Here is a 21,741-nt window from a genome sequence, read left to right on the forward strand (position 1 = left end):
TAAAATAAAATAAAATAAAATAAAATAAAATAAAATAATAAGGAAAGGAACATTCAACAGGAACTGTGGCCTTCTGCACGTTCCTGCAGGAATCATTGCCACGTCACATCCCTTTACGGAGGGAATGTGGGGAATAAATTCCCTGACCTTTCTCTCCTTCCACCACTCGATCTCCTATTGATACTTCCCATTGGCCGATAGCTACTAAAAGCTGTAATGTGGGGGAGCCTGGCAAATGCAGTTAATATGGGTCAGGGGAGAGAGCAGGTTGGAGAAGGGTATAAAGTGAATCTTGAAAGGGAAAACAGAATTCCCAGCATTGACCATTCCTTTTGCCCCTCCACACCACTCTTGCCCTTTGTCCAGATGAAAAACCCATGTCCTCAAATGGAATGTACAAATTCCTATCAGCTACTGTACCATTGCAGGGGGATGACAATTCATTCATACTCCCACATGAAATCTAAAATATTAATGACCACTGGTACTTTTCATATAAAGTGGAAGGGAAAGGGGGCTCTAAACATAAAACATAGTTGTTATAGTTCCTGCTTCTGTAGCTGGAAGGAGGCACTAAGTTGATAATCGTTGCTTCAATTTTTCTGCCACCCACTCCACGTTTCCCTTACCTTCCATCAGCATCTCAGTAGCACAGGATACGTTCCCTGGTGGAGTGGCCTAAACCTTCATCCCCACAGGATCTGAGTCCTTATAATCTTACCTTGACTGGGTTACCAGTTTTCGTTGACTGGTACTATTGAGCAAGGGAGTGATAAGAGTCACCCCAGCGAAGTCCGTGGGTGCTAGACATAGTCCTCCTTGCTATTGTATAGTAACAATCTAATCCGCCTTTGGTGATCACGATGGACCACCCTGGTCTATACAATGAACCCATTGTCTGCCTGTTAGTTAAGCAGCATGAAGAACACAAAATGGCCAGAAGGCAGTGTCAGTTTCCAAAACATCAGAATCCTCAGGCATCCTCTGGTGGAAGCATCTCTTCCTCCAGCATTAGAACCTCTTAACCCACTGAGTCCAAGATGTAGGGATGGGAAGTAAATATTTCTTCAGGGAGAGGGGTCAATCCCACCTCCACCTATCGAATCCTGGACCCATACATTCTGGCTACAAAGGAGATGATATGATATATTGGCCTCTGGTTTAAAGTATATACTAGGCTCTGTAGGACAGCCCCCAAACTTGCAGGCTATGGCACCATAACTGAGCCTTCCACAGGAAATTTCACCATTCTGTCAAGCCAGGTATTCCTAGGTGGTGAAACATATGATAAGACGAATGAATTCCATGGTGATGAGCCCATCGCCACACTTCCTTCAAGCTAAGCTGAGTTCCTTTGTTGGAAGCAGTGTTGGGTGGGATACCATGGTGATGAATCAGGCATTCTGTGAGTCCACATGGTGGTGCTGGCAAAAGCTCTGCAAGAATGAAAAAAGCAAATTCATATTCAGAATGTGTATCTATTCCTGTGAAGACAGTCGGTGCCTCCTCCGTGATGGAAGGGGTTCAGTGTAACCAATCTGCCAACAGATGACTATCTGGTCCCCCCAGGGAATGGTGCCATGCTGGTGCCTCAGTGTCTGGTCTCTGCTGATAAGCAGATTACCAATTCAAAGTGATAGTAGACAGATCAGCTTCAGGGAGGGAAGACCCCATATATACACCCCACCCCAGCTGCCGCAGCCATTTTGTGCGTGGGTCTACTGAGCAAGCACTATGGTAGCCGAAGAGGCTAAAATCAACAGAATAGGTTATCTTAGCCACCTGATTCCTGAGAGCCTCTTCCATGGTGGATGTCCTCTGGAGGCAATTATATGAAACACAAATCTCTTCACACTCTGGCCCATTTTAATAGGCCTGTGCATATACATTTTTCTTAGGCCTCCTTATCACCAAATTCCTATCTAGTTCTTTCCACATTCTTCACCATCCAGTCAACATGTTAGACTCTGCCCCTGAGTCAGTCTACATCAATATATTAGGCTGTTTCTTCTTCCACCAAAGAAGACAATCAGATGTACTACTTGGGAGGATTTTCTGTCTTTAGGGGCCATCCCTGAGTGGGTCTGCCAGCCACCTATGACTCACTTCTACCAGTTGCCAGCCTACCATGAAGACCCATCTATAAAGCCATACGCCTACATTTTCTCGCTCTGTTAAATGGTTATAGAGAACTCTTCTTGAGGCCATAGGTATGATGCAAAGGCAGTCAGGTAGTAGGAGCAAGTACCATGTGAGCCTGAGCCATTTCTTCATTCACTTTTACCTTCCCGATTTTCTGAGACCTGATTTCAAACACAGTTCCCATTGAACAATGGAATGCTGCCGCACATGGCCACTTGATGACTGAGTGGATTAGACAATACCCATTTCATAATGGCCAGTTCAAGTCACATAGTCTCCTGTGTCCCATGGTCAGTAATTCAGTCACTATCAGGGCCTGGCAGCAATAGAGGCATTGCCTTTCAAAGGGAGAATCACTGTCAATTAAGGAGAGCATGGCCTTACCTCAACGCCCTAAGAGTCTGTGCCAGGAGGCTTCTATTGAGGCTTCATAGAACATCTGTACCGCAGACTCATATTTGTTGCTGAGGCTTTTCTTGCTTCAGATCCCACTCAAAACTGGCAGCCTTACAGGTAAGTCAGTAAATGGGTTAGAGCAGCATGGCCAAACATGGTATGTGTTGCCTCCTAAATCCAGAGGGGTCCATCAAGTATTGGTTTCTTTCTTTGTGGTGGGTGGTGCAAGGAAAAACAACTTATCTCTTACTTTAGAAGAGATATTCTGACATTCCCCAGATCACTGGACCCCTAGAAAGGTCATCCACGTAGCAGGCCCCTGAACTTTCACAGGGCTTATTTCCTATCCTCTGGTCGTAAGGCATCTAGAACACTTGATTCTTCTTGCCCCTCAGATTCATTAGCATAATGCCACAAATGTAATGGATCGGTATTATGCCTGTGGAATAAAAAGACAACTTCCTTCTGGACTAGATTATGACAGAAAACAGCATGGTTGGAGATAGCCCTGAGGTAAGAGAGTGAGTGCAAACTATTTCTGATTATCTCTGCTGATGATAGTTGCTGGGTCAGTAGGTGCCAGAGGCTGGGTTGATTTGATCCGGTAAAGATACCACATTAAGAAACACGGTTTCATTGGAGTCGCAACCCGATTAATTTAACAATAATTATACAAGTATTCTCCAAAACTTATATGCCTTTTCCCACAGGCCGAACAGGCAAGTTATACAGGGGCATGTGGTTGGAGTCATCAGTTTCATTGTTCAGGTCTTTGGTGGTGGCTTCTATCTCTTCAGTTGCCTCAGGAATTTGGTGTTGCTTTGGTTTACTTTCTTGGCAGTACAGGTGAAAGGAGAGAGGCATACAGTTTCAGGGGATAGTACTTCACCTTTCCTATAATAAGAGCTCTCCCTCCGTGGATCATGAGTCAGAAAAATAACGTGTGGTGATTTGGCCAAGATGGGTCCAAGTTCCCACTGAAATGAACTCAGACCAAGACCTAATCTATCACCTGACTCCATAAGTCCCCACTCTGGACATGAACCACAATGGCATCCTGTGGTTCCAGTAATTACATCAATTCAGAGCCAGAATCTTATAGACCTCAGAAGATTCTGGATTTTTTTTTTTTTTTACCCTGGTCATGGCCTCCTAGTAAATGACTACAGGCCCCAGTCTGAGGAAAACTTGGGAGGAGATTTGCAGTATACATCTGTGATAGATTACAGTAAGGTCCCTTCTCAAAGAGATCTCTCCTCGCCTTAATGAAGATCTCCAGATCTGTGGACTGGCTTAGTAGATCAGGGAACAGAGTAAGAGTTCAAGAGTCTGCAACATTTTTGCCCACCAGACTTAGAATTTTTCTGCTTCTCTATATCACATCTATTTCATTCCCAGAAAATTCCATAATTGCTCACTGCAACAGACAGAAGTCAAAACACTCTATCATTGTGTTTTATGAGAGTTGCATCCACTTTAGTTCCGACAGTTAAGTGCCATCACCGAGACTCTACCCTTTAAGACCCCACTATTCTTATTGAAATCAGGGTGTCCAGTTCCACTGAAGCATCTCCTGCTATCATCTCTGGCCTACAGAAGATATTCCATAAAGCTTTTCAGTAATACTGGTGCTCCCCTCACCAATATATTTCTTAATGCCTTAGTGAAGAGTGTCCTCCCAGTAGAGTGACCAACTGACCCGAATTTTCTTGGTACTGTCACAGTTTTAAAACTGAAAATCCCGCAACCCAGGAAACTCTACTGCAGTCTATGAGTATAGTTAAGAAGTAGGCACTGAGCAGATTGCACATCATAGATCCACTTCAGGGATCTATGGGCCTACAGGCTACACTGAAATCCAACGATTCTTATTGGAGCAGAGGCAATGAATTGTTGTGGGGGTTGGTCCTGAGGAGAATCAGTATTTCTTGTGAAGCAAACACCCCAATGGAAGTCACCAAGTGGTTTTTATGCAGAGGAAGGGCTGGTACCATTAGACAAAGGATGTATGATTGCTTCTACTGGCAAGGAAGGTTCAGGGAAATGTGGAGGCAAAATTTTTCTCAACCTCTTCTGTTTATGCCCAAATATTTCCACCCAATGTGTTAAGGTTCTATTCTTTCCCCAGGAGTGCCCTTCGGTTAACCTAAGAGTTCTAACAAGGCCATATGTTTAATTGATGCTGTACCTCTGCAACATTTATAATCAGCCCCTGAGCATGATCTTCAGGCATATCTCTCCTACAGTTCCAGGAGAATAAAGACTACTTGAATGGTGACATTGAGGCTCTTTGATTTTCCACTATGATCTGTGTTGTGCATTCAAGGCTTTCCATTTGTCCTCTTTTCTGTATAAGCTCTCTACGGTCATCAGAAGCAGTTAGCCCTAGCCACATCCTTTGCAATCATTGCTGTCACCATAGGGACTAAGTGCTCTAGCCACTTGATTTCCCAAAGCTTTGCCCTCCACTTGTATTCCATTTCAAGCCACCATCACTGATAATTTGAGTAATCATCATTCAGCGCATGCCACGCATTACAAGTGTCTCATTTTCCCCTAGAAAAGAGGTTGTCACAGATTGCATTCTTTAGGAAGCCAAAGCTGAAATTGAGTTAGGATGCAAAGCATTTACTGGAGAGCGAAACCTGTGAAGCAAATGAGGAGGCGGTAGCCCTGGGCAGAGGCAGTACAGGCAGGCAAAACAAACCCAAATCCAAAGTATGTATCAATCTCATTAAAGACAACTCACTGTCCCTTCCAAGGTGGAAGGGGTCTGAGGTAATCCAGACCATAAGGTGGCTGGCTAGCGTCCCTTTAGTCGCTAGCACTGTATACGGGACCCACCACTGGTCTCCCCTGTTGGCTTCTTGGGCACTCAGCAGGGGTAGTAGCTAACTCAGCCTTGGGGAGGGGAAGCCCATGCCCCTGGGCCCATGCATTGCTTCCCTCCCTGCTCGCATAACCACCTATTCCGGGGCCCATTGCACAAGTATTGTGGTGGCCAAGGAGAAGTTTGGCTTCTGGTTGGTTTTGAATCTACTCTGAAATGGATGTTCTTTGGTGAATATTAACGTGAGATGAAGATATGCACACTTTGAGCCAACCCCAGGGGCCCATCTTCATATCTCTTTGCCAGACACCCTTGTCACTGGTATTTCAGCGTTGTTCTTTCTATGCCTCCAGTGAGACAAGATACTTGCCAGTCTTCAGGATTCACTGTGCATTCGTACATCAGGGCTTCATATCCCTCCATACAAAATGAATGACTGAGGGTACTGCCCATTGGAATGACTTCCCTTCAGCAGATAGGGAAGGGGGCAAAAGAAATGGGCAAGCACTTCACAGAAGAGGCCAAATGAATGTAACCGGAGAAATGCAAAATAATAGCACACTACGTACACATTATGCCACCAGATTGCTGACAATTCAAATTTCAGTGTCCATATATGAAGTTTTATTGGCACACAGCCGTGCTCATTCATTTCCATATTGTCCATGGCTGCTTTCCCACTACACTGGCAGAGTTGCACAGTTGCATCAGACTGTGTGGCCCACAAAGCCAAAAGTGCTTACTGTCATCCCCTTTTCTAGACAGTCAAGTTGAAGAAAAATTTAAGTTAAATTAAGGTAAGTTAAACACAGCATTTCAGTGTTTCTATCTTATTCAGAACATTCTTAGGAGCAGCATAGAGGAAAGAATAAGGAAGAGTTAGCCTCTTTCTATTTGGAAAAGATCCCTAGGAAAAAGAGCCAGGGAGTGCTGCCTAAAAAACAACAGCAAAGGGGCGCCTGTGTGGCTCAGTCGGTTGAGCGTCTGACTTCAGCTCAGGTCATGATCTCCCAGTTCGTGGGTTCGAGTCCCGCATCCGGCTCTGTGTTGACAGCTCAGAGCCTGGAGCTTGATTCAGATTCTGTGTCTCCTTCTCTCTCTGTTCCTCCCATGTTCGCGCTCTCTCTCTCTCTCTCTCTCTCTCTCTCAAAAATAAATAAAGATTAAAAAAATTATAAAAAACAACAACAGCAAAGTCAGTGGTTCTCAGATTTGAGTGGGTATTGGAGTCACCTGGAAGGCTTGTTAACAACAGACTGCTGGGCCTTAATCCCAGGGTTTTTGACTCGGTAGGTCTGGGGTGACACTTGCGAATTTGCCTTCCTAACAAGTTCCCAGGTGATGCTGATGTTACTGGTCTGGAGACCACACTTTGAGAACTGCTGGGTGGCTCAGTCAGTTAAGTGTCCAACTCTTGATTTCGGCTTGGGTCACAATCTTATGGTTTGTGAGTTGGAGCCCCGCAGCGGGCTCTGTGCTGACAGCGGGGAGCCTGCTTGGGATTCTCTCTCTCTCTCTCTCTCTCTCTCTCCCTCTCCCTCTCCTTCCCCTTCCCTTGCTATCTCTCTCTCTCTCTCTCTCTCTCTCAAAATAAATAAACTTAAAAAAAAAGTGATTCCTGGGGCGCCTGGGTGGCGCAGTCGGTTAAGCGTCCGACTTCAGCCAGGTCACGATCTCGCGGTCCGTGAGTTCGAGCTCCGCGTCAGGCTCTGGGCTGATGGCTCGGAGCCTGGAGCCTGTTTCCGATTCTGTGTGTCCCTCTCTCTCTGCCCCTCCCCCATTCATGCTCTGTCTCTCTCTGTCCCAAAAATAAATAAAAAGTGTTGAAAAAAAAAAAATTAAAAAAAAAAAAAAAAGTGATTCCTAAACTGAGGCACTTCGGCAACCTGCATCAGAATCACCTAGATCCTTGGCCTCATGGCATTTATGTTCAAGTGGAGAAGCAATATAATAAACCATTAAACAAGGAGCACCTGACTGTAGAGCATGTGACTCTTGATCTGGGGGTTGTGACTTTGAGCCCCATGTTGGGGGTAGAGATTACCTAAATAAATAAACAAATAAACAATTAAACAAATAGATACATAATGTCATATAAAATAAAGTGGATCAAGGGAATGGAGAGTGGTATAGGGCATGCTATTTAAGACAGGGTGGTGGGGCGCCTGGGTGGCGCAGTCGGTTAAGCGTCCGACTTCAGCCAGGTCACGATCTCGCGGTCCGTGAGTTCGAGCCCCGCGTCAGGCTCTGGGCTGATGGCTCGGAGCCTGGAGCCTGTTTCCGATTCTGTGTCTCCCTCTCTCTCTGCCCCTCCCCCGTTCATGCTCTGTCTCTCTCTGTCCCAAAAATAAATAAAAAAATGTTGAAAAAAAAAAATTAAAAAAAAAAAAAAAAAAGACAGGGTGGTGAAGTCAGGCCCTCTCTAAGAAGGTGACATTGGACAGAGACTTAATGAAAGGGGAGAGCAAGCTATTAATATGTTAACATAAATGTTAATTAATATCAATATGTTAATATGTGAGGGAGGAGTATTCCAGACAGAAAGAACAATCAGTGCAAAGACCATGAGACAGGAATGTGCTTAGTGTGTGTTCCCAGAACAATTCAAAGCCAAGAATTAGACTCTTTGTTCTTTCTGGTTCCTTGTGTTCTTCCCTCCCCAGGGCAATAAGGTTCGTTTATTCTCTATCACACAAATAGGGTCATATGAGACATGCTGTTCTGCAACTTGCATTTTCCCCCGGTGATAAATAACGAACATTCTTTCATGTCACCGCATTTAAGATTGGTGTCATTATTTATAAAGGCTGAATATTCCTTTGTAAACATGGAGCAGGGGTTTACTTTTTAAAAAGTCAGTTATTTGTATAACCAGTTTCCTACAGACGAACAGATTGCTTCCAATTCCTGGCTATGACCCAGAAAATGCTATGGTATACTTTTGTGTGTGTGTGTGTGTGTGTGTGTGTGTGTGTGTGTGTGTGTATCTATGAACTTGTTCATGCCTTTATGCACCAAAAATTTACTGAGCTGCTACTATATGTTAGGTATGACATTATATGCTGAAAATACAATGGTGAGCCAAACAGATATGGTTCTTGCTCTCATGGAAATAGGATCTATGAGGGGAGAAAATCATGCAAGAAATATGTAATTACAAACTTTGAGAAGTGCTAGTATGGCCGACACTGTTGCTCAGCTAACCCACCTCCCACTCTCAAGCCTCCTTCTAGCTGGAATTTTGGGCAATGAGACAAAAGTGGGTTGTGGTAGGCAAATCATGGTCCCCTCGATCATATCCTAATCCCCAGAGCCTATGCATATGATAGGTTACGTGGCAAAAATTCAGGTTGCAGATGGAATTCAGCTTACTAATCAGTTGACCTTAGAAGAGGGCTGACCCGGTTGGGCCCAATGTAATTACAAGGATCCTTAAATGTGGCACGGAGGGCTAAAAAGTCAGAGACGGTGTGATAACCAAAGCAGAGTGGCAGTGATACGATGGCTGGCCGTGAAGTCAGAAGGGGGCCACCAGTCAAGGAATACAGGCACCGTCTGGCAGGTGGAAAAGGCAGGGAAACTAATGCTCTCTTAGAGCCTCCGGAAGGAATGCAACCCTATCAACACTGTGGGTTAGCCTAGCAAAACCCACTTCAGACTTCTGACACCCAGAACTGGAAGATAATAAGTTTGTGTTGTTTTAAGACTCTACATTGGGGTGCCTGGGTGGCTCAGTTGGTTAAGCGTCCAACTTCAGCTCAGGTCACGATCTCACGGTTCGTGGGTTCGAGCCCCGCGTCGGGCTCTGTGCCGAGAGCTCGGAGCCTGGAGCCTGCTTCGGATTCTGTGTCTCCCTCTCTCTCTGCCCCTCCCCCACTCATGCTCTGTCTCTCTCTGTCTCAAAAATAAATAAAAACATTAAAAAAATTTTTAAAAACAGCAACAAAAAAAGACTCTACATTTATGGAGATTTGTTATGGCAGGCATAGGAAACTAATGCGTGGGTTCTATGGGAAAACTTTTGCTGTCCTGACACAAGTCAGTCCCTTCCTCTCCTTCCCTATTCTTGCCTTGAATGGGAAGCTGTAAAGGTCATCTAGTGACACTGAGGGAAAGGCCAAGAGAACTGCAAAGCCATCAGCCCCGATACTGTTGAACTGCTGAACAAACGCCAGCAGCCCCTGACTTCCAGCCTTCTAGCTCTATGAGGGAAAAAAAACCCACAGACCCACACTTTTCAGCTCTTGTATTTATTCAGTTACATGCAGACAAAGCGTCTCTGAGTGATAAGTCAGTATAAGCAACTATGAGACAATATCCCAGAGACCTAACTCGATCATGACATGTAGACACAGTGGACTTTTTTTTTCTGTTCACCATCCAATTCCCAGTGTGTCCAGCACTGGTGGGCTGTACCACCCACTTCAAAGTCTAAAGGAGGAAACCTTTCATCTCCCTGCCCCTTGGCAGCCAGTACACAGGGCCCGCGCGCTCCTTGACCAGAAAAAGGACACAGTGTGTATAAAGAAAAGGTTCACATCCTGTGTCCGATGCTTCTCCCACTATCCCCTAGGCACTCATTGTTTCTGTTTCAGTGACTTCTTACTGTGAGCACCTGCGACTGTGCCCGAGGACTTTTTGGCCACAGAGTGTGCTTAGCCAGAAGTGGCAAGGAGTTAAGGTCCATAGGAGCAGACGCATCAGTGATGAGCATGAATATAGGAAAAATATCCCAGCTTCCTTGTTTCCCGGGTGGAAAACCCGAGGCATGTTCTATTTTGTCTTCCTGAGGTCCCAATAGAATCAACTCCCGGCTTCCCACAGCGCTGACCTGCTCATAAACAGACCTTGTATTGTTTTCCATGTCTTCCCTATCTCACTTCCCCACTTCCCTCCGTGGATTCCTGGGGTTGCCTTCCAAATAAACCACTTGCTCTCAACAATTTATCGGAGGGTCTGTTTCATCCAAAGTAAGACAGTCAGTACCAAAAGTGGTCTTTTGAAGTGGACCCTCAGGATGGGATTCTTGAATTGGATTACCTGTACAGCATATGAATACAAAGACCTCATTACTTCCGGTAAGTAGAGTGGTGGCAGTCCCTGGCATGTTGTAGAATTACAATTGATGAGACTTTCACCTATGCTGGATTGGGATAGGACACAAATGGAAGGAAATGCACTGGTTCATGCAATAGCGCCAGCCCTTGAAAGATGAAAACTGAGAATCAGGGAGTTGGTTTGCTGTTATCGATGGCCTTAGAAACGCTAAAGAAAGCAGATGACAGGTTTGGTCAGCCAATCACTAAGTTCAGGAACAGTATGGAAGCAGAAGGCCTCCGTGGGAACTTTGATCTCTTCCAGACCCAGATTTGATTGTGAGGGCAGTAAAGTTACACAGGAGGAGGATGCTTGTCTTTCTCAAGATCTGCCCCCACTTCCGCATATTTCTTCTAGAGACAGAGAGCTAGGGACAATTCTTAGTATGGCCCAAGCAGGGAAATACCATTTCTAGTAGGAGATAAAAGAGATTATTCACTGAACAGTTGTAGGACTTGATGAATATACAGTTGCTGGAATTGAGACAATAAACCCGGGAATGGATCTTGAAGGTCCTGAACCAGGGAAGAATATAACACTGGATATGGAAGAGTGTATTGATATTGGAACAATCTCCCATGACTCAGGATTTCACATCCTGGCAAGGACACACAGAGTCCATCCTAGTATGCTGCTGGAATGGCTCCTTGAAACTTGGAAAAATCAAAGCCTGTATAGTAAATGAAGTGGAGTTGTTGGAATTGCCTTGACAGAGTACTGAGAGAAGAGGCAAAAAGCTCAGAGGGATGGGCAAACTAGAGTGGCTTTCTTACGTAAGACCAGAAAACACACTAGTTGATGGTGTCCCCTGGCAGGGCCCAGAGGACACTTTTTTTATTAAGACAACAAGGAATGTGTTACTGGCATTATTGAAAAGCTCCATGGCGGTTGTCTTCTACGGGTCGGGGTTCATGATAGGGGAGACTATTATGTAAGATAGTGACACATCTAGGTGTCAAAGGGGATGATAGGATTCTAGAATAGCAGACACCAAGTGTCAGCAGTTAACTGTCACAGTCAAGGTAAGTGTAGTAACCACTATAGACACCAAGTCTGGAATGGCGAAGATGGGGCTTTGACCTGTAGGGGTCGGTAGAGATGGCTCATAAACGATGGCATTCCTGGGAACAATATATACGGCAAGCTGTACCAGTTAACTAAGAGTGCCCTAACAAAATACAGGACTTAGTAGCTTAAACAACAGAAATTTATTTCCTCACAGTTCTAGAAGCTAGAAGTCCCAGATCAAATTGTTGGTAGAGTCAGGTTCTTCTGAGGCCTCTCTCCTTGCCTTGCAGATGGCTGCCTTCTCGCCGAGTCTTCGCGTGGTTGCCCCTCAGTCTGTTTGTTGTCTGTGTCCTAATTTCTTCTTCTTCTAAGGACACCAGTCAATTTGGATTAAGGCCCACCCAAATGACCTCATTCTACCTTAATTACCTTTTTAAAGGTCCTATATCCAAATATATTACATTCTAAGACACTGAGGGTTAGGACTTCAACATGTGAATTTGGGGGGAACACAATTCAGCTCCTAACAGAACCCAGCAAGGGTACTGCTTATAAAACTAAAACTAAAAATAAAAATAAACAAATCAAGAATACCTGAGCAGTAGACTACTGTCAGTTGCTGCAGTGGAAAAATCATGATCCTTTAGTTTCCATCCCTGAGCAGGTTCCCAGACCCAGGACTGATCAAGTGAAGAAAGGCCAAGTCCCCCTGAGGAAGGACCCTGCAACGCCACAGCAAATATATACAGTTATGATTCCAGCTACTCTGCATCAACAGGACCTAGGCCATTTATCTGTGTGACTGTTTGGGGGAGGGGGGAAGAATACCCATATTTTGGGGAGCTGATGTCAGGGAACCTAAGGCACCATCATGGGGTCCTTTGTTAGAGTGGGATGTATGGAGACTTGGTAGGAAATAGAGCCCTGGCCCAAGTCGCACAGTGAATCCAATGGATCCACACCATTGGATCCATGGTCATTTCTCTGGTCCTTAAGTGTATTATTGGAAGAAACATATGCAGCAGTTAGAAGAACCCTCAAATTGTGCCCTCACATGACAAGTAAAAGCCATCATGATAGAAATGGCTAAGTGAAACCTTCTGAAACTCCATCAACCCAGCCAAAATAAGAAGTGATGCCATACCCCGATGGGACTGGCAGGGAATATTGCCAGCTTCCTCACCTCCTGCCCAGGTGACACAACCTTGAAGTGTGTTCCACAGTCACCTAGAAATCCCCAGTAGGACTGAGACCCAATTGCCCACAGCCATGCCTGCTCACTAAAGCACCTCGCATGGGTTTCCTTCCTTCCCTGCCTTACTTTTCTATCTCCTTCCTAGGATCACCTCCCAAATAGACTAGTTACACTCAAACCCTTACATCAGTGTCTAACAGTGGGAAAACCCAACCTAACACATCTCCTCTCTGGCCTCGGTTCACACTAAAAGATACACATATACAGGGTTTTTGTTGCCACTGTTTTTGGTTGTACTGCCCCCACCCCAAAATCATGCCAGATACACTATTCTGCAATAATCTTTTTTTTCATGTTATGAGGCTTTACGGAAATTCTTCCAGGCCAATAAATTGTATATCTAATTCCTATTTTAATAGCTGTGTCAGATTCGATAATATGGATATCCATTCCCCTACTGCTAAACATTCAGGTAGTTTTCAGATTTGCCTCTACATTATAACAATGCTGCCATAAGCATTCTTTAGTGTATAACCTAATGAATCAGTGCTTTTATTTATATAGACTCTGAAATTAAGGATTGCGAAATTAAAATGTATGTGTATTTTCACTTATAAAAATTTATCTTCAGGGGCACCTGGCTGGCTCAGTTGGAAGAGCATGCAACTCTTGATGTGGACGTCATGAGTTCAAGCCCCGTGTTGGGTGTAGAAATTACTAAAAATAAAATAAACTCAAAAAATTTTCTTAAAAAAAAAATCTACCTTCAGATGCCTCTCCAAAAGGGTTACCTTGACTTACTTCTTACCAGCAAAGTTGATAGTGATATTTTCCCCAGTCCTTGATGGCATACGATGTTGTTAATCCTTTAACTTTTAAATCTTTTGTTTTTAAGATATTATTTTTAAGTAATCTTTACACCTAACATGGGGCTCAAACTTACAACCTTGAGAACAAGGGTCACGTGTTCTACCAACCAAACCAGCCAGGTGCCCCCTTTAACTTTTAAATCTTAATGATGAAAACAGTATCTCATTTTACTATAATTATTTCCATCACCATTAGGGAGGTTGAACATCTTTTCATTCACTGGCCATTTAGATTTTCTCTTCATGAGTTGTTCATTCATATCTTTTGCCCATTTTTTTCCTTTTTTTTTTTTTATAAAGGTTTATTCATAAAAATTCTAGCTTTTCAAATGCAGGAGCTGTAAGACAGTCTTGGTCATTTTTAATACCTAGGCCCAGTACAGGACCTTGTAATTGGAGGTATTTAGTAAGTGTTTTTGAATAAATATTTTTATTTGTTTTTTTAAATATTTATTTGAGAGACAGAGAGTGCGAGCACGAGCAGGGGAGGGGAAGAAAGAGAGGGAGAGCGGGGATCCCAAGCAAGCTCCACACCCAGCACAGAGCCTGATGCAGGGCTGGATCTCACAACCTTGAAATCATGACCTGACTGGAAACCAAGAGTTAGGCGCCCAACTGACTGAGCCACCCAGGCACCCCGCCCATTTTTTTTTTCAGTTAGGCTTTTACCTCCTAGAAACTCTTTGTGTACGAGGAATATCATCCCTATATGTATTATATATGTTGCAAATATATATCATATAGCGTGTGTCATTTGACTTTGTTTACATTGTTTGGGAACATAAAATTTTTTTTTAATCTAAATAGTCAATCATGTGTAAATTTTTTAATGGCTTCTGGATTTTGTGCTTCGTTTGCAAAGGTTTCCCTGACATCCAAAAATGTTCTCCTAGACCTCAATAAAAGTTCTCCAAATTTTCTTCAAATATTTTGTATTTTTTTCAAATATTTTGTATTTCTTTAATAAAATTGTTCATCCAACATTTCAGAGAAGTAAGGTGAGAGGAAGCTAGTATGATTTATGTGGTAACAGAGTGGAGTTAGAAATCAGTATGAATTCATGTTTAGCTTAATCTAGATATGGATAACTACACAAGGAATATTTAGAAATACGTATATATGTATTCCGGTTACCCACAAACAAACATCTCCTTGCTCTGTCAGCTGAGAGGACCTAGAAGCAATGACACCTCAGCAGCAATGAGCATACCTAACACCCCGATTTTGGTTTCTGATAGCATTCTTCAAGAAAAGGCCCCAGAGACTCCCTGGAGAAACGGCTGATTCTAAAACCAGAGTAGAAAATGTACAAGACGAGCCTGCAACAAGTTGTAGTGGCCCCAAAGCAAGAAAAGTGCTTCCAGAAAATCCACAATGATGAAGGTGTGTCAAAGGGACACAGGAGCCAAACTGAAAGCACTCCTGATAGCCAAAGCTGGAACAATTAAACAACAACCAAAAAACGACGACAAATGTACCATCTATATTAATGTAAGACGTTAATAAAAGAAACTGGATGTGAGGTATATAGAAACTCTATGCTATCTTTGCTATCTTTCTCTAAATCTAAAATTGCTTTAAAATCATTTTATTTAAAAAATTGTTCATTCATCTAGATTATATTTTTCATACGGTACGATACAGGGGCACGGCCCTGTTTTCTGTGGATAGCCAATTGTGCTGACATCGAGTCTTCAAACAATTGAATTAAAGTACCACTTTTGTTATCTATTAATTTACTATGTATATTTGGATCTTGTTTCTGGGCAATTATATTTCATTAAGTTTCATTAATATATAATATAATATAGATTTCACTAGTATATATAATATAATAAATTATATTTCACTAACATGGTATCACTGTATCACACTGTTGTTGTTTTTTTCAAGTAGGCTTCATGGGCAGTGCGGAGCCCAATGCAGGGCTTGAACTCATGGCCCTGAGATCAAGACCTGAGCTGAGATCAAGAGTCAGACGCTGAACAAACTGAGCCACCCTGGTGCCCCACCACATTGTTTTGATCATGGTGATTTTATGATACTTTTAATATCTCCTAGAATATACTTGCAACTAATCTCACAAAAGACCAATTTCCATAACATATAAAGAGTCACAATAAAATCAATAAGAAAACGAGCAACCACCTAGTCGAATGATGGGCAAAGAATATGAGCATACAGTTCATAAATTGTAACTATAAATGGCCCTTAAACGTATGAAAACATGTTCAAACTTCATCATAATTAGAAAAATGTAAAATGAAATGACACTTCACAGAAGAGCAAAGACCAAAAAAAATTTTTTAACGTTTATTTTTGAGAAAGAGAAAGAGAGAGAGGCAGAGAAGAGAACAGAGCATCCGTAGCAGGCTCTGCACTGATAGCACAGAGAGCTCTGCACTCTCTGCACAGAGAGTGGAGAGTTGGGGGGGGGAGGGGCTCGAACCCACAAACAGCGAGATCATGACCTGAGCTGAAGTCGGACACTTAAGTGACTGAACCACCCAGGTGCCCCAATATGTACAAGCATTTAAAATGCACATGCTGCAGGGCGCCTGGGTGGCTCATTCGGTTGAGCATCTGACTCTCGATTTTTCTTTCTTTCTTTCTTTCTTTCTTTCTTTCTTTCTTTCTTTCTTTCTTTCTTTCTTTCATCTTTCCTGTTTTTTTTGTTTGTTTTTTTTTTGTCAAATTGGCTTACAGACAACACCCAGTGCTCTTGATTTCCACTCACATCATGATCCCAGAGTCATGGGATAGAGCCCTGCGTCAGGCTAAAATGAAACTCTGTATGCACAAAGGAACAAGAATCGAGCTCTCTATGTACATCTCAAAAGTTACATTGATAAGACAAAGCAATATGAAGAACAATGTGAATATTGTGTTAAAAAATGATTCAAATATCTCTGAAAGTACCTGGGAGAAACTGGTGACCTAAATTGCCAAGCAAAAGATAACTGACTGGCTGGGGGAGGGGTGGGGGAGGGGTAAAGAGAGCTGCATGCCTGTTGGTAACTTTTGAACTAGAACCGTATGAACATTTAACTCATTTAAAAGAATAAAATATTAATTTTTATGATTAATGAAATAATATGAGACTTTTATAAGAGCCCTATTTGAACTGCATTATATTTGTCCTTCAGGGAAGATAACTGTTCTTATAATATTATGTCTTTCCATTTCTTCATATCTTTTTTTTTTTTAAGTAATCTCTCCACCCAACGTGGGACTCGAACTCACCACCCTGAAATCAAAAGTCACAGGCTCTGCCAACTGAGCCAGCCAGGCCCCCCTCTTCAGATCTTACTTTATGTTCATCATATAAATTCTGTATAGTTCCTCTTCCACTCGTTCCCAAGTATTTTACATTTTTGTCAGTGTTGTGAATAGAATATTTTCCCTTTACTATGTTTAGCTGGTTATTGATAACAAAGAAGTATTATTAGTTTTTGCCTATTTTCATATAGTTAACCACCTTACCAAAAACTTGAATTACTTCTGGTAGTTCTTGTAAAACTAGAATCTAGTAACTTTCTACAAATATAATTTTTTGCACATTCTTTCTAATGTAAATTCCTATCATTTTAGTTGTGGTAAAAGCTGAACACACCTGATGGGGAGAGAGAGACAGAGAGAGAGACAGAGAAATATAGTGGTGTAAATGAGATCAAAGTTTATTTCTTTTTTTTTTTTAATTAAAAAATTTTTTTTAAGTTTATTTATTTTTGTGAGAGAGAAAAAGAGAGACAGAGCGTGAGCAGGGGAGGAGGAGAGAGAGAAGGAGACACAGAATTCGAACCAGGCTCCAGGCTCTGAGCCGTCAGCACATAGCCCAACTCGGGGCTTGAACTCACAAACTGCGAGATCATAACCTGAGCGGGGCTTGAACTCATGGACTGCGAGATCATGAACTGAGCGAAGTCAGATGCTTAACCGATTGAGCCACCCAGGCGCCCCAGTCGAAATTTATTTCTTTCATACACAGTCCAGGCTGGTGGAACAAATAACCCTGCTCCTCCAGGCTATTCAGTGACCCATGTTCCTTTCATCTCATTGCCCTACCATCTACTGGAGTGTTGTACTCATCTGCATGATTGAGGCTGAGCTATTGTTACATCTACATCCCAGCCCATGTGGAACAAGGTGGGAGAAAAGTCTAGGGTAAACAATTTCTACATTGACCTCATCACATCTGTGCATATTCCACTGGTGCAAACACAGTCATATGGCTGCACTTAGCTTCAGGAGAACCTGGGCAATAGTCTCTCTGCCATGTCCTGAGCTAAAACTGTATTTCCAAGGAAGAAGATAATAGAATTTTGAAGACAAAACTATATTCCTAAGAAAGAAGGGGAGAACAGAAGTTTGACGACCACTATTAGTAGACTACATATATTACTCCATTGTCTTGTCTTATTGGATTAGTTAGAACATCCAAAACAATGTTGAATAATAGTGGTGACAGCATCCTTCTCTCGTTCATGATTTTTATGCAAATGATTTTACTGTTTTCTCATTTAGTATAATGCTTGCTGTTGAGTTTTGGTAAGCCATGTTCATCATATTTAAATGGTTTACTTAAAATTTCTATTTTACTGGAAATATTTATTAAGAATGGCTGCTGAATTTTTAAATGCCTTTTCCGTTTCTATTAACAGGACACTACGGGTTTGCTCTTTTAATTTTTTCATGTCATAAATTATGTTGATAGACTTCCTAATGTTGAATCATTTTTTGCTACACTGCTTGATTCCGTTTATTAATATTTTGTTTGGGCTTTGTGTGTATTTTGTACAAATATTTTAATATCCTATAACCATATGTAAGGATATACTAGCTTTGCAAAATGAATTTGGGATCTCTCCATCTTTTTCTGTGCTCTGAGAACTGGTGCCAGTCTCTGAACTGTTTGTTACCGACCCATGATGGGATAAGTGCAGAAATGGAGAGCGGTTACAAACGTTTATAATAATTTGGCATCGTTATGACACCCAAGCAGTGATTGCTGGATTCATCAAAGAATACTGCATTCCGCTTTTGTAATTACTTTCTTGTCCCTATGCTAAATTGGTTTTCATTACATTTAATGAAACGTAATTTATTTCCGATGAATCTTAAATTTTAAAAATTGTGCTTGTACTTCGCCTATTTCTCTAATATTCTTATTAAATTTCACAAAAGCAGATCTCCACAAATGTAAATGTTTTAAAAACGGGTCCTGCACCACAGATGTTTTGAAAAACATTAATCTAGAAGGGAGCAACTGACATCAAAATTATTTGTTATTTAAAGGTGATCGAGAACTTGGCTATAAAACCAACTGAACCCGCTGACTTTCAATGCCCGTCCACAGTTACTGCTCTCTTCCGGTTTTCTACTTCTTGGGTCAATTTCAGTAGTTTATAGTTTGCCAGGAAATCCATCGTTCTTTCTGTTGCACACGAGATTCTGTTGCACACGAGATTCTCTTTCAAGTCTTTTAACATATATCTGTTTTTATCTACATTGTCATTACTAGCATTTTACCTCCTCTTCCTTTTCTTCCTTCCTTAGTCTAGCTAGCCTAGAGTTAATCTACGTTACGTGTCCTTTACGAACACGCGGGCTTTGGGTAGCGGGCGGGCCCAGCCCCGGGTCAGGCGGGAGGCGCGCGGGCGCGGAGTCCGGGGACCCGGTCACTCGGAGCAGAGGCGACAGGGCGGCGGGAGCGGCTCCGGGGGCATCGGCTCCGCCGCGCGGAAGTGGCAAATCCCGGGTTTTCCGGGCTTAGGGCAGCGGCCGCCGGCCCCATCTTCCGGCGACGCGGCCCCGGATGCTATCGCCTCCTCCTTTGTCGCCGCCTCCGCCCCCTCCCCCCTCTCCCGCTCTCCCCACCCCGCCCCTCCCCCGCCCCGCGCCGGGCTCGTGGCGCCAGGTCCCTCCTGGAGCGGCTCCAGCCGCACAGCCGCCGCCGCTCGGGCTCGTCCTTCGGCAGCTGATGTCCAGCCGGGTGCTCGGGCGGTACGCAGTGGCACACAGCCACAGGATGTCAGCCGAACGCACACCTCGAAGGTTGGCCTTCACAGGTCGGTCCGCGAAAGGACTGGCTGGAGCCAGTCGCGGTGCAGGATAACTTACCGCGGGTTTTGTTGTTTTGTTGCTGCCCCTGCTTCTGACCTTCCCGTCGTGTTCCCCTCTCTCGACGTGCACTTTCCGGTGTGCATAGACGCCGGATGTCTTCATATTCCCTCCCCATTAATCAAAAGATTACGGAGAGTTGACGATGAACACAGTAATTAATGACACCCATCGGCCTTTATACAGTTAAAGCCACAGCAAGCCATAACGATGGGCTTACCAATATTCCTGTGCTGGTTGAAACTCCAAGTGAGTCAAAGAAACAGGAATTCAAACTGTGTGTTAATTATACTGGAATTTAAAATATAAATATATATTTTTTTAAGAACAGGAATTCAGGAAACGTCACAGTAAATATCCGTTGCAGCACTGTACAATAGAAATACGACTCAAGTGGCAGATGTGAGCTACACGTGTGATTTTTAACTTTATTTATTTTAGTCGTCTCGACATCCAACTTGGGGCTTAGAACTCGGGACTCTGAGATCAAGAGTCCCACGCCCTTCCCACTGAGCCAGCCAGGCACCCCTACGTGTGTGTTTTTAAATACTAGTGGCTATGTTTAAAAAAAAAAAAGCTGAAAGAAATAGGTCAAATAAACCTTAATATATTCTCTTAAATATATCCAAAATATATCAGTATTCATCAGTATGAAAATTATGAGATATTTCACATTTCTTCTCTTTCATACCACGTCTTCGACATCTTGCATGTGTTTACACTTCCAGCACATTTTCAGTGGAATTACCAACATTTTGGGTGCTCAGTACCCACGTGTGGCTAGTGATCAGTATACTGGACAGTGCAGTTTCTTCCATTTCTGACATTGAGGTCAAATGTTCTGCATACTTGCTGGGCTAAATCTCCCGAGCTAATTAATGGATCTTTTCGCTATCTAGAATCTAATCTAGATAAAATATGTACGAGTACTACAAAACAATGGGACCCCATATATTTTAGCAATTCCTTAGAGAAATTCCATAATACAGTGTGTGGAATACATCCCATCAGCTCTTTTTGATGTTATGGAGCTCCAGAAAATTGGAATGGCTCTGAGTTTTTCCTGTTTGAATTATGCCAGTCAAGCCAGTGTAGAAACTGGCAGGAAATCTCAGTGAGTGGGGCAGCTGGGGCAATCTGGGTCCCCCAAATCTCTGAATCTTCAGGGGTCCAGTGCAGGTTCACATACCCTGTCCAAGGTCCCAGCCCAGCCCTTCCCAAGATACTCTTCCTGATCTTGGGGGATATTGACCTCAAACCGATACAGTGTTCCTCTCTTGCTTTCTAGCAGGAGTAGCCTTATCTTAATTTCAAGTATTCAAAAATGGAATTGGAGGGTACTATGCTAAGCAAAATAAGTCAGAGAAAGACAGATAGATGATTTCAACTCATATGTGGAATTTGAGAAACTCAACAGATGAACATAGGGGAAGGGAAGGAAAGATAAGATAAAAATGGAGAGTGAGGCAAACCATAAGAAACCCTTAAATACAGAGAACAAACTGAGGGTTGCTGGAGGGGTAGTGGGTAGGGGATGGGTTAAATGGGTGAAGGCCATTGAGGAGGTCACTTGTTGAAATGAGTACTGGGCGTCATGTGTAAGAGATGAATCACTGGGTTCTGCTCCTGAAACCAAGACTATACTGTATGTTAACTAACTTTAAAATACACTTAAGGGTGCCTGGGTGGCTCAGTCGGTTAAGCGACCGACTTCGGCTCAGGTCACGATCTCACGGTCCGTGAGTTCGAGCCCCGCACCACCTCTGTGCTGACAGCTCAGAGCCTGGAGCCTGTTTCGGATTCTGTGTCTCCTCTCTCTCTGACCCTCCCCCGTTCATGCTCTGTCTCTCTCTGTCTCAAAAATAAATAAACGTTAAAAAAAAATTTTTTTTTAATAAAATACATTTAAAAAATAATAATAAATAAATAAAATAACCTTAAAAAGAAATTCTATCTTGATCACAAATAATTGTAGGGAGCTACTAGTTGAATACATACCTAAGATATTTGAAACAACCCAAATTTTGATCTGGCAGTCCTGACACACGATGCCAATCAAAAAAAAAAAAAAAAAAAAAAATGAA

At 42.9% G+C, this 21,741-nt stretch overlaps 1 long non-coding RNA gene across 1 annotated transcript; it reads right to left on the minus strand.

Annotated features, from left to right (window-relative positions):
• Window positions 1-509: 509 nt before the first annotated feature.
• On the minus strand, window positions 510-19,995 carry LOC131502589 (uncharacterized). The gene is made up of 3 exons (XR_009257085.1): window positions 19,658-19,995; window positions 12,068-12,195; window positions 510-1,436 (listed from the first exon to the last, which is right to left on the minus strand). It is a non-coding gene; the product is annotated as an uncharacterized LOC131502589 (long non-coding RNA).
• Window positions 19,996-21,741: the final 1,746 nt, after the last annotated feature.

The sequence above is a fragment of the Neofelis nebulosa genome, chromosome X (assembly GCF_028018385.1).
Source record: "Neofelis nebulosa isolate mNeoNeb1 chromosome X, mNeoNeb1.pri, whole genome shotgun sequence".
Taxonomy (NCBI): Eukaryota; Metazoa; Chordata; class Mammalia; order Carnivora; family Felidae; genus Neofelis; species Neofelis nebulosa.